This window comes from Condylostylus longicornis, unplaced genomic scaffold, assembly GCF_029603195.1.
Source record: "Condylostylus longicornis isolate FDR11 unplaced genomic scaffold, ASM2960319v2 ptg000148l, whole genome shotgun sequence".
Classification (NCBI taxonomy): Eukaryota; Metazoa; Arthropoda; class Insecta; order Diptera; family Dolichopodidae; genus Condylostylus; species Condylostylus longicornis.
Window position 1 is genome coordinate 2177488 of NW_026578116.1, and position 15347 is coordinate 2192834.

At 24.5% G+C, this 15347-nt stretch overlaps 1 protein-coding gene across 1 annotated transcript in view; it reads left to right on the top strand.

The window, feature by feature from the left end:
- Window positions 1–15347, top strand: part of LOC129615828 (uncharacterized) — a 288743-nt gene that overhangs the window by 199655 nt on the left and 73741 nt on the right. The window lies entirely within an intron of this gene.

The following is a 15347-nucleotide window of genomic DNA, read 5'->3' on the forward strand; positions in this document are numbered from 1 at the left end:
TATAAGGTAAATTATTTTAGAATATTATTTTTTCTACGAAATCAGTTACCATGTTGTATAAAAGAAAATGTTTAAGTTAATTTCAAAATTATTTTTCATCTCAAAATGTTTATTGTGCAAAACTTCATTTAAGTTTTCTCGAGAATTGAGGTACTAGAGGTCATTTAGAAATTTTTTTTTTTACGAAAAATAATTCCTTGACCATCTTAACTAAAGCAGCAGGATATCCGATATTACTCGTATATAAGAAATAATACAAGCTTTTAATATTTTTATTCTCTTGTATGAAATTATTTAAGATCATGTCATTTTATTGTGTTTTTGTTTTATAAATCTCCCACACAAATATTTATCACATCATTTTTCAAAATTGAAATTTAGCTTTTGGATAAAAATTAATTTTATAAATTAATACAATTGCAATATAATTTTTTTTATTTTATAATATAAATCATCTTTTTAATCAGAAAATATCATGTCAACCCTTAAGAAATTCATTGAAAACTGAAGGATAAAATTCTAAAAATTTAGGTTTTCTAAAATATGTTGTGATTGCAAATATAATAAAAAAAATTATTAATTTAATTAATTCTATTTAAATTATTAAACCAATTTTTATAATCATAACATTAACATTATTCTTGTATAATAAAATATATATGTATGTACGTATATAACTCTTATTCAGTTATTTATACAAAATTATGCTAAGATGATAGGCGCATGAAAATATCATTGGAAAACTACTTAAAAATACAAAGTACACAATATTTTTTCTATATACATATATATGCTCACATTAAAATAAATATGCAGGGCAATGAAACTTATATACAGTTCTCCTTAAAATATATGTATACATATAAATTATATACTTTATAATATACTTTATAATAAGTACATTATATTTATATATCCTTAGAGTGCATTGCTCCTTTAATGTATGAATATTGTATATATGTATGTATGTACAGTTATGTATTATGAATATATAAATAGGTATAAAATAAAAAGGAAAAGGAGTAAAATGAATTTTCTATACATTTCTCTTTCAAGGATTTTAATATTCGTCTCCTGATCTTTATAATATTTTAATGTTATACATATACATAGAATGAGAATATATACATATTATATTATTTTACATTCACTGACACATGTCTATATAAGCAAACCTAAAACATGATTTTGTTTTTTTTTTGTCTTAGGTTGCTTTTTTTTCTATTGATGATGTCTGGATTTTCTAGTATTTTACTAGTTGTAGCAGCTGAATGTCTTGTTTACACGAATAATAATATTGCATGTGTACTCTCTATTATATTATGTACATAAAAATACATTATATATATATATTATGTACTTGTAAATGTGTAATTTAACGAAAATGCTTTCTGAATTGAAAATGATTATATTATCGTTTTTAAAATTATTTGATTGTGTAAGCATAAGTAATAAGTTTTTCTTAAGAATCATGTATAAGAATTGAAGCTTAAAAATGTATTTTTGCTTTTATTTTCAATTGAATTTATTAATAAATATTATAATATATTATAATGTAGTTATATTGTAATAGTATGAAAATGGATTATTGACCTAAAAGCAACAAAAATGTTAACTAATATCTCGAAAAAATTTAAAATTATACGATAAAAAGAAGAAATAAAAACGGATTTTTTTGCAAAGGTTAATGATTTTTTTTATAAAACATATTGTGTAACCTTGTATAGTTAAAAATTACTTTGAATTCTGGACGAAATTTTTTAAAAAATATGAGCTTCCCTACTTATATGACAATTTGAAGATGGAAAAATTTAGCAAGAAAATCCAGCACAGTGCTCTTAAAATGATAAATTTGCAACAACACAAAGCTTTAAGTAAACATAAGTAGTAAGGCTTTGTATAATGAGTCCTGGGTCTTGCTATGTAATTCGATTTTTGTATAAACGAATACCACACAAACTGATTGGTGCTACTTCACTATTTTCACGAATACGAAAATCGTTTCACAAAAATCGAATTACATAGTAAGGCCCCTGAATAACAATTAAAGGTTAAAATAAAATTTTGGAAAAATTAAATTAAAAAAAAATTGTATTTTTTGCAATTTTAATTCAATTTTTTTTTTTTTTGTTAAAATTTCGTATATTAGGCGGAGAGCAAAATCGCAAATTAATACCCAAACTTTTCACTTCTGGCATTTACAAAAAAGCTGTTTGCTAAAACATGCATTTAGGTTATTATCAAAGATCAAGACAGGTTGATTGTGCTTTCCTAATCCTATAAAAGTACGAATAATTTTTGTATATTTTTATTTTGTTAAAAAAAAGTTCCACAATGTAAGATAACAATATTGACGCAAGTTGTAACTCTAATTTTTCATTTATATCGTTATTCTTGGAAATGTGCGCTATGTAAACTTACAATACAATAAACAGTGGGTTAATAATAATACAATGAAGATATTTTCATTGCTATACAAAGAACAATACGAAAACCACTTACGTTAAGTCTTTTCCAGACTTCAGGCCCATGATAAAAATAAACTCCGATAATTGTAAATTTGAAAAGGATTGTATTGAATTTTTGGAACACCTTATAATAACAAGTAATATAAAGCCCCTTCCTTCGAAATGCATGCCAATTTTCTTAATTTTCCGAAAGCAAGTGTCGCAAAGGAGTTGCATCGTTTTATAGGCATGTCTAATTTTCATAGGCATTTCATTCCGAATGCTATAGTTTTTCAGGATAGGCTCCAAAAAGTTGTTAGGGATAATGTAAAAAGATGATAAATGCATAGACGGAGGACGTAACAATTGCCTTCGAAAAGTTCAAACAAGTTCTACTGGCTTGCAATGCTGGCAAGTTCTACTAGGCTTGTAAACCCTGCGAAGGGCGTGCGTCTGTACGGATTTTGCCTTGGGTGCCGCACTTCACCAAATTGTGGACCAGGAACTTCAAAAAATTTCTTTGGTTTTAATTAGATTTTCATAGCCGCCACAAGTCACAACTAAAAGACTTAAGCCTTGTTAACATTGTTGGCAGCCTATTTAAGATTTTTACATGAAAAGTTTTTGTAATTTTAGATTTTTTTTTACTGAATCCATTTTGCAATTTGTAGTAAAGATAAAAATAAACAATTGGATTAGATCCGAAAATTATTTTGGAATCATTCAAGATCTCGATCAATATTTTAGAAAATCATTTTTTAGGTGTTTGCAATATAATTCTCGTTTGCTTTAAAATTTATAATTTAAATAACGAAATTTTAGCTAACAAAACAATAATGTTGGCACATTTAATGATTTCTCTTCTCAAGAAATACTCGTAAGACTCATTCCTTGTTCTTGTTTTTTTTTTATTTAAAAACAAAATTACGTCAGTCTCTTTTACATGGTAATAAAATTTTTATTTTAATTCAACATTTATTCAAATAATATAGAGGAAATTCTTTATTCTTCTTAAAATATTTTCTTTAAAGAAAAATAAAAACTTATTATTTCCTTCAATTATTGTTATTTTTGTGGTTGTTGGCGTGAAAAATTACAAATAAAACACCAAAAAAAAAATATCTAATATTTTTTTTTCTCGCTAAAAAAACGAATATGTTAAACGAATAAATTAGGTAGGCTCCTACCTATGTTTTTTCAAGTGAAAATTTCTAGAATTAATTTAGAATTTAAAATTTCTAGAATTAATACCTAATGCCATAGAGTATAAAGTGTGGGGTACATACACATTTGTAAAAAATTCTAAATATTTGTGATTCTTAAGTACATAAGTTTTCTTTTATGAAATCAATTTCAAAATAGACAACACATTTTGAATATAATTTCAAAATTATATAATGCCGGAATTTTACTTAATTCACATTAACAATAACAATAATGAATAAAGATTTTGTTTAAGATTCTAATTGCAGTAAATTTAAGAAATTTCACTAGTACACAACTTGACCTAGTTTTATTTTATGTTACATTTATTATTTAAAGATGATGAGATTCAAGAGATACTTCAGAGTCCGAAATTATACATGTAAATTATTTTGCATGAATTTTATGAAAATTACAATAATTATTATGGAAATTAAAAATTGAAACACTTATTATCTTAGCCGCGAACCGAGAGCCTCATTCATAGGACAATAATTCTTTAATTTGATTACTTATTTTCCCCCTAAATGGATGTTTATTCTGTACAAAGATGAATAAAAATTTTCGGTGCTTCTAACCTTCCAATTAAGCGTAATTTGAACATTTTTCAAAATTTAAATACCGCCAATCGAACGCAGTTACCTACGAGTAGTAAAACAAAATTTTCAATTATGTGGAACTTGAACGTATTCCGGAATGTTTTCGCAATAAAAGGCAATGTCATGTTATAAAATAATTCACATTTTATGAAAATATATACAAAATGTATACACATACATTAACTTATTGAATGTACAACCTCGAACTGAACAACAATAACAATAACAGTAACAATAATAATTGTAATGAAATTGGATTTATGATGTCGCATCATAAGAATAAATTTAACTAAATGAAGTCGCCTAGAATATAAAATTTGAAAAAAAAAACAAAAAAAAATAAAAACAAATTTTTCTAGAAACTAAAATGAAAGATGATGAAGTCAAATGGAGAACTAAATTAGTTTTGTTTTTTATTTTACATCCTTATTCTATATACATACATACATACAGCTTTTTATAAAAAGTTTTTCATGCAGATGTCGCTAAATTCTTTTCCCCTTAATCAAAAAAATTCCATATAAAACAGATTTTAGAGATGATAAAAATCTAAAAATATTGTGAATAAAAAAAAATTTTTTTATTTTTTTTTCTTTAAATTCTAATATTATTTTTTTATTTTTTTTTTTGTTATTTTTTGTTTTTTATTTGAACAGACATTATTTGATGAAGGTGGCATTTTAGTTAAATTTTCTTAAATAAATTTTCTGGCATTAGATGAAATAAAGAAGTAGAGATCATATTAAGGAATAAAAAAAATAATTTGAATATGGTGTGGGAGATAAAAACAAAAAAAAAATACATAATATTTTTAAAATTTTTTCACAATATTATACAGACCGTTCCAGCGAAAGTTAAATAGGTCTGAAAGTGAAAAAACACACTCAACTTTGATTTTCAATTATATTTTTTAAATTCCCCATATTGCGTGAATAAAACACTTAAATCTGTAATCGTACAATCTTATTGTTAGTGGACAGCAACGATGGAACTGTAATGTTAGGGCTACGGATAGACACGCAACTATTAGTTTTGCGACTGTTTGATTGCTTGTTTGTATTTAAATGTGAATACATGCAACTGCATGATCACATACAATTAATCAATCATACAGATTCTAAATTTTTGCAAATAAAATGCAATTTTTAGTTAACACACACAATTTGAATTGTCGCAATAGTTTAGTTGCGTAGTTGTGCCCGCAACGATTTTACAATCAATCAGTAATGTTATCAGCCCTTATGACAATGTCAGCCCTTACGCAAATCATCAAATACCAATCGAATTCTTGAGTCGTAATTAGCAAATTTTGAAATCACTCAACTTTTTAATTGAAACTATACAATTAGTTGGTGTTAAAATCTAAAAGTTTTCTTTTTTTGTTAAAGGCAAGAATTTCTATTGTAGCTGGAATTTCCTCTTTTATTCGCAGGCAATTTTTTTTTTTGTAAAAAATTATTCAATTTTATATTAACATTCTGTATAAAACTCGGATCGTAAAAATCTAAAGGTATATTAAGAAATTTCACTAATTTGTACAAATCTAACTCTTAAATCTTTTCAAATCTGAAAACAACAAAACTTTGGTGTGTAACACTTCTTTTATCACGAATATCACTTCTTAGATTACGAAAGAAAACAACCTCGAATGGAACATCTTATATTGAAAATTATTATTTAGAATTAAGTACGTTTAGAATTTGATATTATATAATAAGGAACAAAATCATACACACACACTTATATATATATACGTATATACCAATTTCAAATCACGAAGTAATATAAATTTGCATAATGAGATTTAAGAAACTTAGTTACTTTATATAGACTTTAGAATAATGTGCTCTAAGAATTTTAACATAATATTATATTTGACTAGATTTTCAAAGAGTATATTACATAGTACCTACTTTACAAAATTCTAACTACTTTAATATGCTAACCAGAAATAATATATATAATATGTGTGTATGTACATATTTATGTATATAATAAAAATATAAAAATTATAGAAAAAAAAAAATTCTTGAAACCTCAGCTTTTCTTCTATAATTTTTATTTTATTAATATGATTCATAATTTAAATGTGTATATGAATTCCCTATAGTATAGTATGGCACATTTATTTGCGTTTGGTTGTATAATTTTCAGAATATTTAATTAAGTTCCTTATATAATTTTTTCGTTGTGAAACTTCTATATTCCGTCAATATTATTCAAATTTATGATGAAAAGATCATATTTAAATAATAATTTTTTGAAACTTAATAAAACATTCCAAATTTTAAATGACTTTTTACATGTCTATATAATGAAAGTATGTATGGTATAATTTTATATATACATAATATGTGTGGTTTAAACTTCTTATCTTAATATGACATCATGGTCTAGAAATATAATATTGTAATTCTTATTATTATATAGTATGGTAAACTTTTTATTAGGCTAAGTTGTCTTGTATGTTAAAGTTAAAGAATTGCTACATTAAAATCTTATAAACAAGATTTTATATAAAAATTGTAAAAATACATGAGTCGAAATAATTATTTTAAGAATGTACATGATTCAATATAGATTTTAAATATCTAAATATCAAATAAAATTTTATTATGATTTAATTTAAATTTCAAATGAATAAAATATATACAATTAAAAATAATTATAGAACAATGCAATAATGCGAAAAAATTTGCATTTTCGGTTTATATATTGGCTTTACTCAATAGCCACCTTAAAACGAAGTATAATATTTATTAAGAATTTATATAACACTTTTAATGTAAAAAAAATATTTCTGTTCTTGAAAAATCTACCGTAACAGAAAAAAATGTTAAAATACATTTAGTTACATTACGTGGTTCCATGACGTTAAAAAATGGCAACAGTTTTTTAGTTATTATGCTCCTAAATCTACATTTTAATAAAAAACAGGGTGTAGAACTGAAAATAAAGAAAAATTAGTCAATATTCTCAACTGTTAATTGCAAGAAACAAGAAAAACTCTGCGCAATTAACTTTTGAATACATCTTTACTTCTTCACGGGATCTAATCGGGATCTATGAAATTTTTTAATTTGCTCCAGGCAGGTCAGAAAACCAAAACTGTTTCAGTTTATTTGATTTTTATTTTCGTGTTATTAATTTATTTAGATTTCATTAACACTTGTTAAAAATGGACCTCATAAGCTGTTTCTCCGACTTTTGTTAAACTGCATATTATGCAACTTCTATATAGTTAATCATAAACCCGCACGAACAAACAAAACCGAGTTATTGTTATAATTGAGCCGGTTTTTTTAAAAGTGGCATATATTAATTTTTAAGGTTTTGCATTTGAATCAATGTTTTATGTTTAAGCAGAACTCTATTAAAATTGTGATTATAGCTGTGGAGATAAGGTGTCTATAGCTCATCAAAATCACCATTAACTTAGTCTTTTTAAAAAGTGGACTTATACCACTTTCAAAAAAACCAGTTCAATATTATTACTTGTTGATGAGCCATGAGCCGTGTTTTAAAGTTCTTTTTTTTAACTATACAGTGCCTAATACTTAAACTAACTTCAAAAGGCAAAGAAGCCAGTAATACTAAAAGCTCAAATTTTGATTTAAATCCATAATTAATGTCCAAATCTGCGTCACCCTATTATAAGAGAGTAATATAAATTAATCCCACTTAAAACTTTTAAATAATAATAATTAAATTATTTTAAGGATTCGCCTGTTTTTTTTTTTGTTTTTCTTGTTTTACAGTATTTGACTTGTTTTAGCTCGAAAATAAACAAGGATAAATCTTTAATTAGATTTTATGTTGTATTTGTTTTTTTTTATTTCCTTTTTTTTATTTAATTCGTATGGAATTTTTATAGTGTTAATTGGCTTTTATTTTTCACTTCTATGCATATATACACACATACATACACACACACACTTATGTATATTAATTGCAATTGATATTTTGCAAAAGGATTAAGTATTTTTTTCTTTTTAAACAAAAAAAACAAAAAAAGAAAAATTAAATATTTAATTGGTCAATTAATCCTTGAAATGTTTTTATTTGAAGGACACCAAAAAAAAAAACTTAAATGAAAAATGAAAAACAAACAGAAAGAAAGAAGAAAAATATAACGGGATAAATTAAAGCTTTTAAAGTATTAAAAAATAACTAAAAACCATTAGATTTAATTTTTATATTTAGAGTAAAATTAAGAAATGAAAGCGTAACAAAAAAAATGAAAGTAAAACAAAATGGAAGCCAACCATTTTAAGCTTAAGTTCCATAATGGTTTCCTTACATAAAAATATCTTAAAATATCGTTTTAGTATAAAAATGGTTATTGTGTGCTTTAAAGGAAAATGTTACTTTTTTCTTGCCACTTATATTCTAATAATTTATAATGACATTGGAAACGTTTTTAAGGAGGGCAAACGTTATTTTCAATTGCAACGTAAAAAAAAGTTAAAATTTAAATAATTTTTTAACGATCCAAGAGATTTTATGAGCATCATCGCTTCTATTTAGCATAAGGATCTTCAATATAGGCAAAGATAATATTAAAAATGTGATTGTATTGCAATTGAGGAATTGATTACTTCTTCGCCTGTATTACATCTGCAATTACCTAGAAATTGTCGTAAAAAATCTATTATTTTCGTTTGCATTTCAAAAATTTTTATTAAATTAAATCAATTTTTAAAAGAAAATTATTTTATTTCTATAAACTCTTGAGCCTAGCGTCTACGAAATCAATAAATAAATTATATTATGTATTTTTGAATTGAGTATACTAAACTGGTCAATTTTCGAGTTAAAACGGAAACGGAATTATTTGTAATATTATTTTAAATTTCACTCCATTTTTAGAAATTTTCGAAGCATCCTACTAAAAATAGAAAGACAAAATTTAATCTTTAATTTTCAAATAGTCACAAAAGTATTTCAAAATTCCAGGGGATGCGGTAAGGCCTTATGCAGCACAATATAAAAATCTTATATGTATGTAATATTTTCCAAAAAAAAAAAATAATGAAACACAGCTGGTACACAGCTTAATAGTTTAAGAAGAACCTTATTAAATTTTTTTTAAAAGAAAATCTGTAATTTCTATACAAAAACCTTTTTGTTCCTCATAATTTTATTAAAAACAAAATGAATACCCTTTTTAATTTTTCTTAAGTCAAAAAAAAAAAACTTGAACAATGAACAATATTTGAAAAAATTTTTACAAGCTCATTAAATTAAAACAACAACATTGAAATTATTTTTTTTAAGCAGAAAAGTTTTCACCAAATTTAATTTTTTTTTCTTGTTTGTTTGTTTTTTTTTTAACATAAAATGTAAGAATAACAAAAATATTTTATTTCTGTTAAAATTTTTTCTCAACATAATAATTTCTAATTTAAGGGAAAACTTTATTTTGAAATACCCTCCAAAAAATAAGGAAAAAGAAAAGTATAAGAAAAAATACAGAGAACACGCAAGAAAACACGAAAACAAAAACAAAATTATCCTATTAAGGACACTTCTGAAAAACGTGCTTCTCGTTCTTACGTGTTAAGAAAACAAAAATTATGAATATTAGAAAATTAGACAAAAATATAGCGGAGGCAAAAAACGGAAAAAAAAAAACCAAAAAAAAAAACAAACAAGAAGAACACTAAATTGAAATTTTAGCACTCAGTAATGTTAAAGTAATTGTCGAAATGGAAATTTTACTGCATAAAATTTTCCATTTTCTTTTACGCGTTAAGATGGCATACTTATACAAATTTTTATTTCTCTTATATTTTCTTTTTCTATACAGTTTTTCACTGACGTCAGTAGGCATAAAATTCATTGAAATTTTTTTCAGAATTAAATTTAATTTTATAGATTCAGTGGTTATCTTACATTTCCTCTTCCTGCGTTATTATATGTATATGTTGTTTTCTTTTAGCTTTTCCAATATGAATTCTTGATATAATTTTAAAAATAATTATTAAGACATTAAAAAAAAGGAATTATAAAAACAGAAAAAAAGTAATTTATGTGTACATGGTGATTTTCCTTGTTTTGTATACAAGATTGGCATATTATTCAAAAATTTTAATGACCATGATTCTCCGAAAGTAAAGGCATTCTCTTCCATGGCCTTGCAAAATATTTTAATGTCTTTAATTTTTGGTTTCAATTAAAGCTTTATCAAATCATTTCTAGAAGATTAAAATTTTTGAATTTAAAATTTTGTCAATTCCAATTCAATTTTCTTCTATCTGCTTCTGATGCCAGTGTCAACTAAGTGCTTTTTTTGGAATATAGTTTTCAATCTGTTTTCCAACATATAAAATCGAAGAGGAATTAAATCATATTCCTGATGCATTGTTCGTACCTTACTTTCTTGCCTTCCACTTTATTCTCTTAAATCTGTTTATGACCAGAAACTTAAATAATTATTAATATACCAAGCTTTTCGGAAGCAATTCTGGCTAAACACGTAGTTCTAAAAAAAAATTTACTCATTTTCTACAACAATATGGTTTCAAAATTAAGAATCATCCTGTTAATACAAGTTTACAAAATGTTGTTTGTATTTGTATCTGAAAAATTAAATTAAAAAAATAAAAAAAATAAAAAACGAAGAGATTAAAAATTTCAAGATGTCAGAAAAATTGTATTTAAAACAAATTTATTTTTAAAATTCTATTGGAAAAAATATCTAAAATTAATGATCTGTATTGTTACATTAGAAGTATTGTATTCGAGTTTCCTTCTGGTAGAGTCTGGAGTTTCTTTCAAAGTTTCTTAAAAAATATTCCAAAACTCAACACAGATAAATTTCACTAAATCAAAATAATTTTATTAAATCATAAAAAATATTGAAGGTTTTCAAGAAGTAGAAAAATTTTCACATTAATTAATTTAAATAATTAATGCGAAATATATGTTTAATAAATAAATGAATATAAAAAGTGTTCAGAAGACACGGTTTAAATATCTAAGATTGCTTATACAGATTTTGTTAGATGATCATGTTTTCACTCAAACACAACGCCTGTATGCTCTTATTGCATCAATTTTAGTTCTGTAGATATGACAAAAAATGCATATTTTTGGTTCATAGTTTTACCACCCGGAATTTAAAATTAAATTACAATGAAATTTGTTCCGGCTAATTAATAACGATAATTAAACATCCAAAATTTCTTGTCATCAAATAACCTCCCTTATTGTATGCAATGTGGTTGGTAAAAAAACAAAAACTCGCATCTTATATAGAAATCTATATGAATTTTATCATCTTTTGGAACAATAAACATTTTCCAAGGCATTTATTCAAAATTAATAACAATTTCAAAATTTAAAGAAAATCTCATTGAACCAGTTAGGCAGGATAAACCAACGATTCGTAGAATTATTTAATCAATTAAATGAGGCTTATTGCAGTTGCAAAATTTAAAATGTTGTTTGACTGTCGTCTGTCTACTAACTTTTCATTAGAATTGTTTACCCTTTCTCATATGACACACTATTCTGCCCATATGACAAAACAAAATTTAATAAAATTTTTCATTATAAACAATTTGATGTTCATTTTCTATATCTTCTATATTGCTAATTATTGAGCAAAAAAAATGATCATGATGCAAAATTCTTCTTTCGTCATAATCAACACAAATGACTTGGCTTTAAACGCATATAACTTGAAAATTTCAAAAATTTTTATTTAAACCAAATGTTTCGTAAAAACAGTTTTAAATCCTCAAAACTAGCAATTTTATATTGTACTGCAGGCATACTTCGCAAATATAACAGGTCAATTAAATGTATATAATCAATAATTTATCTAATGCTTCTATTCGTACATACATTGTTAATATATAACACTTCTTTTACATTTTCCCAAATATTGCTAAATTTCTTACAAAATCTCTCGCAATATTTCATTAATTAAGCAGAAAATTTCAATGACAATTTAATAATGTACAGGTACAATACAGGTCAAAAAGTACATTTACCCACATAATCGATTATTTTCACTAAAGAAATAACTTATGTAATACATAACATATTTGAGAGAAGTCCTACCAAAATAAAAGAGCACAAATTCATTTATTTAACATTTTAATATTAATTAAAAACAAAAGAAGAAGAAAAGAAAAAATATTAAATTCCCTTAATAAATTTCATTTCATTCAAAATACAAGAATCTCAAAAAAAAAACTAACCATCCACCCATTGGAAAGGTCCAGTTCATCTTTCATAACTGATATTAATTTTTACTTAATCACGTTATTTACATTCTTAATGAGTATAATTTTTTTTTTTTCCTTTTTTTTGTTTTACTCCCTGATTCTCTTTAGTCCTGCCTCTGAATGTGATTTTATTTTACGTTTTTTTTTTTTGTTATTATATGCAGTTGAAGTGAAAAGAGTGAAAGAGAGAGAAAAAAGAACAATTTTATACATATTTCATTTTCTTTTATTTTTACTCTCTTTACTTCTCTTTCACATTCATAAAATAAACTAAATGGTAAACCATATGAAAAGTAATAAAAAGTTATTTACTTTTAGGCTAAGTTTTATAATGTTATTAACAGGAAAAGTAGAGAAACAAAGCACAAAAAAACAAGAAAAAAAATAATACGAAAAATATAAAGAGATCAAAACAAAAAAAAAAAAATTAGTCACTTTTGAACGAAAGCAAAAATAAAGAGAAAAAAAGGTCAACAAAAACAAACTCCAATCCTTAATATCCTTAAAAAGTTTAGGGCTAAAAATGAATGGAAATCTGTTAAAACTGAAACCACTGCCAGATGACGGACATGTAATTATACTTTTGTTTCTCTTTCTTATTTTTTTACCAGGTTTTTTTTTTTTTTATATTTTATAAATGAGTTGATAAATAATGTTGCCAGAGAGACAAAGATGGATAAGCATTCATTTAGAAAATTGAAAGCAATTTCAAAAGAAAAAGTATATCCTACTTAGTAAATCTTAATATTTTAGGTCAAAAGTTGGCAACCATATTAATAATTATTATACATTAATTACAGGATTAGTTTAAACTTTAAGGAGTGATTCACTGAATTTTCAACTCAAAAAAAGTGACATACATTTTCAGTGGGTTTTACTCGGTTTTAAGTTGAAATGAAAACTGCTTATTTATTGGTACCATTATATTACCAATATGCTTATTTATGTTGTTCTGCTTATTTTGTTGGTACCATTATAGAGCCGGATCTAGAATATATGTAAAGTAAGAACCCGCAATGGCCAGCGGAAAATGGCGGCACCATTGAAAATTAAAACAAAAAAGACTAAATTTTAAAAAATAAAAATGTTTTGCTACATTTTTGGAAAACATGTAATGGAACTGATTATTATGCGCAATTTGCAAGGTTTATCGCATATTGCACATTGTTTTGAAAACGGGTAGATTGCTTTGATAACAGAGGGAGGCAGTGTTTAGAGAGACAGAAGCGCAATTTTATGAAGGCGCGTAAGGCGCCGAATTAGTCAGAGCCGGACCTTAGTACACTATAGCTGGTTCTATAATATTTTTATTTTAACTGAATTTTGAATAAAAATCTTGCTTTATTTAATACCTTGATTTCTCTTATTATAGTTAAATTAAAATTTCAAAAAAAAAGGCCATGAAATTCCTCTCTTAAAAAATCTAAATTATTTTCAAATTTTATTGATTCCATGAAAGTTTCTCTTATTAAATTTAAGTTCATTGTATTTAATTGAACTGTTATAATTGTATAACAGTTATATACTTAACTAACATAAATATAATACGTATCTAGTTGAACAATGCATGTTATACTTATGTATAACATTGCTAATGAGAAAAATGGACAGAAATTTTAAAAAATAACGTTGACATTATTGTCAACTAGAATTTCAGATTATTGACAACACTGACATTTGCTACAAATTTTATATTTTTATATTATTATTAAAGAATTTATAGAGAGAGGAAAAAAAAAAAAACTGTCCAGTTCTATAATATATCAGTCTCATTTCTTTCAAAGTTGTTTCAGAATACTACCACATTTTCTAAAGTAATCTTAATGAATGTATGTATATGTCTATACAAGTCCTATATAACAAAATATTAAATGTCATTTAATAGAAATATAAAAAATTTGTTTAACAAATCCACATAACGTTTATACATACGTCTATATTGCGGTCCAAAAACCTTTCAATGAATTTAAAGTTGGAAAAATGTCGTCTAATAGAAAATTTCCTATACATACTATATAATATAATATGTATGTATACATGTACGTAGGATTACATTTTTCTGGAAGACAGAATGAATTCATTAATCACAAAATTAATATTTAAAGAAGGGTTATATTTGAAAAATCTTGTTGAGTGCAAACGAAAAATCTAAACGATTTTTATTTTTTTTTCTCTCTGTATTTCAGGAAAAAATTCGTTAAAGATTTTAATTAAGAACATAGTGTTGATTTTGTAGAAAACTTTATAAATGACAACCATGTTTACTTTAAAAAGAAAGATTTATAACTTATTTTAAGAAAATTCTTAAACTTTTACTCTACTTTTTATTTCATTGTTAATTTTGAATATTTTTATTATTAATTATTCTATGAATGAATTAAATCTGATGAGAGATTATACTTGAGCTTGGAAAACCATACAATTTTTGAATTTCAGAATTTCAACATTCGTATGAAAAATTTCGATGATTTAATTTATATTTAATATTAAAATTTTGATAAAAGACAAGCAGGTTATGCTAGTCCAGCAGATTCCAAACATTAATTATGATGACGAAATTTAATAATTTTCCGTCGTCCAAAATTGTAAGAATCAAGAAATTAAAATATTATTAAAACTTATAGTAGCAGCAATTCTGTTAATATATTAAAATTTTAAAGACTGTGTAGAACTTAAAAAGTTATGCTGTTTTGAGAGTTATGCTATATTGCATGAGACACGACCATATAACTCTCTAAATATATATACCTATAATACTCTAAATTACAATATCCTATACGTATATGTTCGGCTTTGCTCATATATTATAAGAGTGCCATATACAAAACACCGTATAAAAGAACCCATTCATATTCATTCAG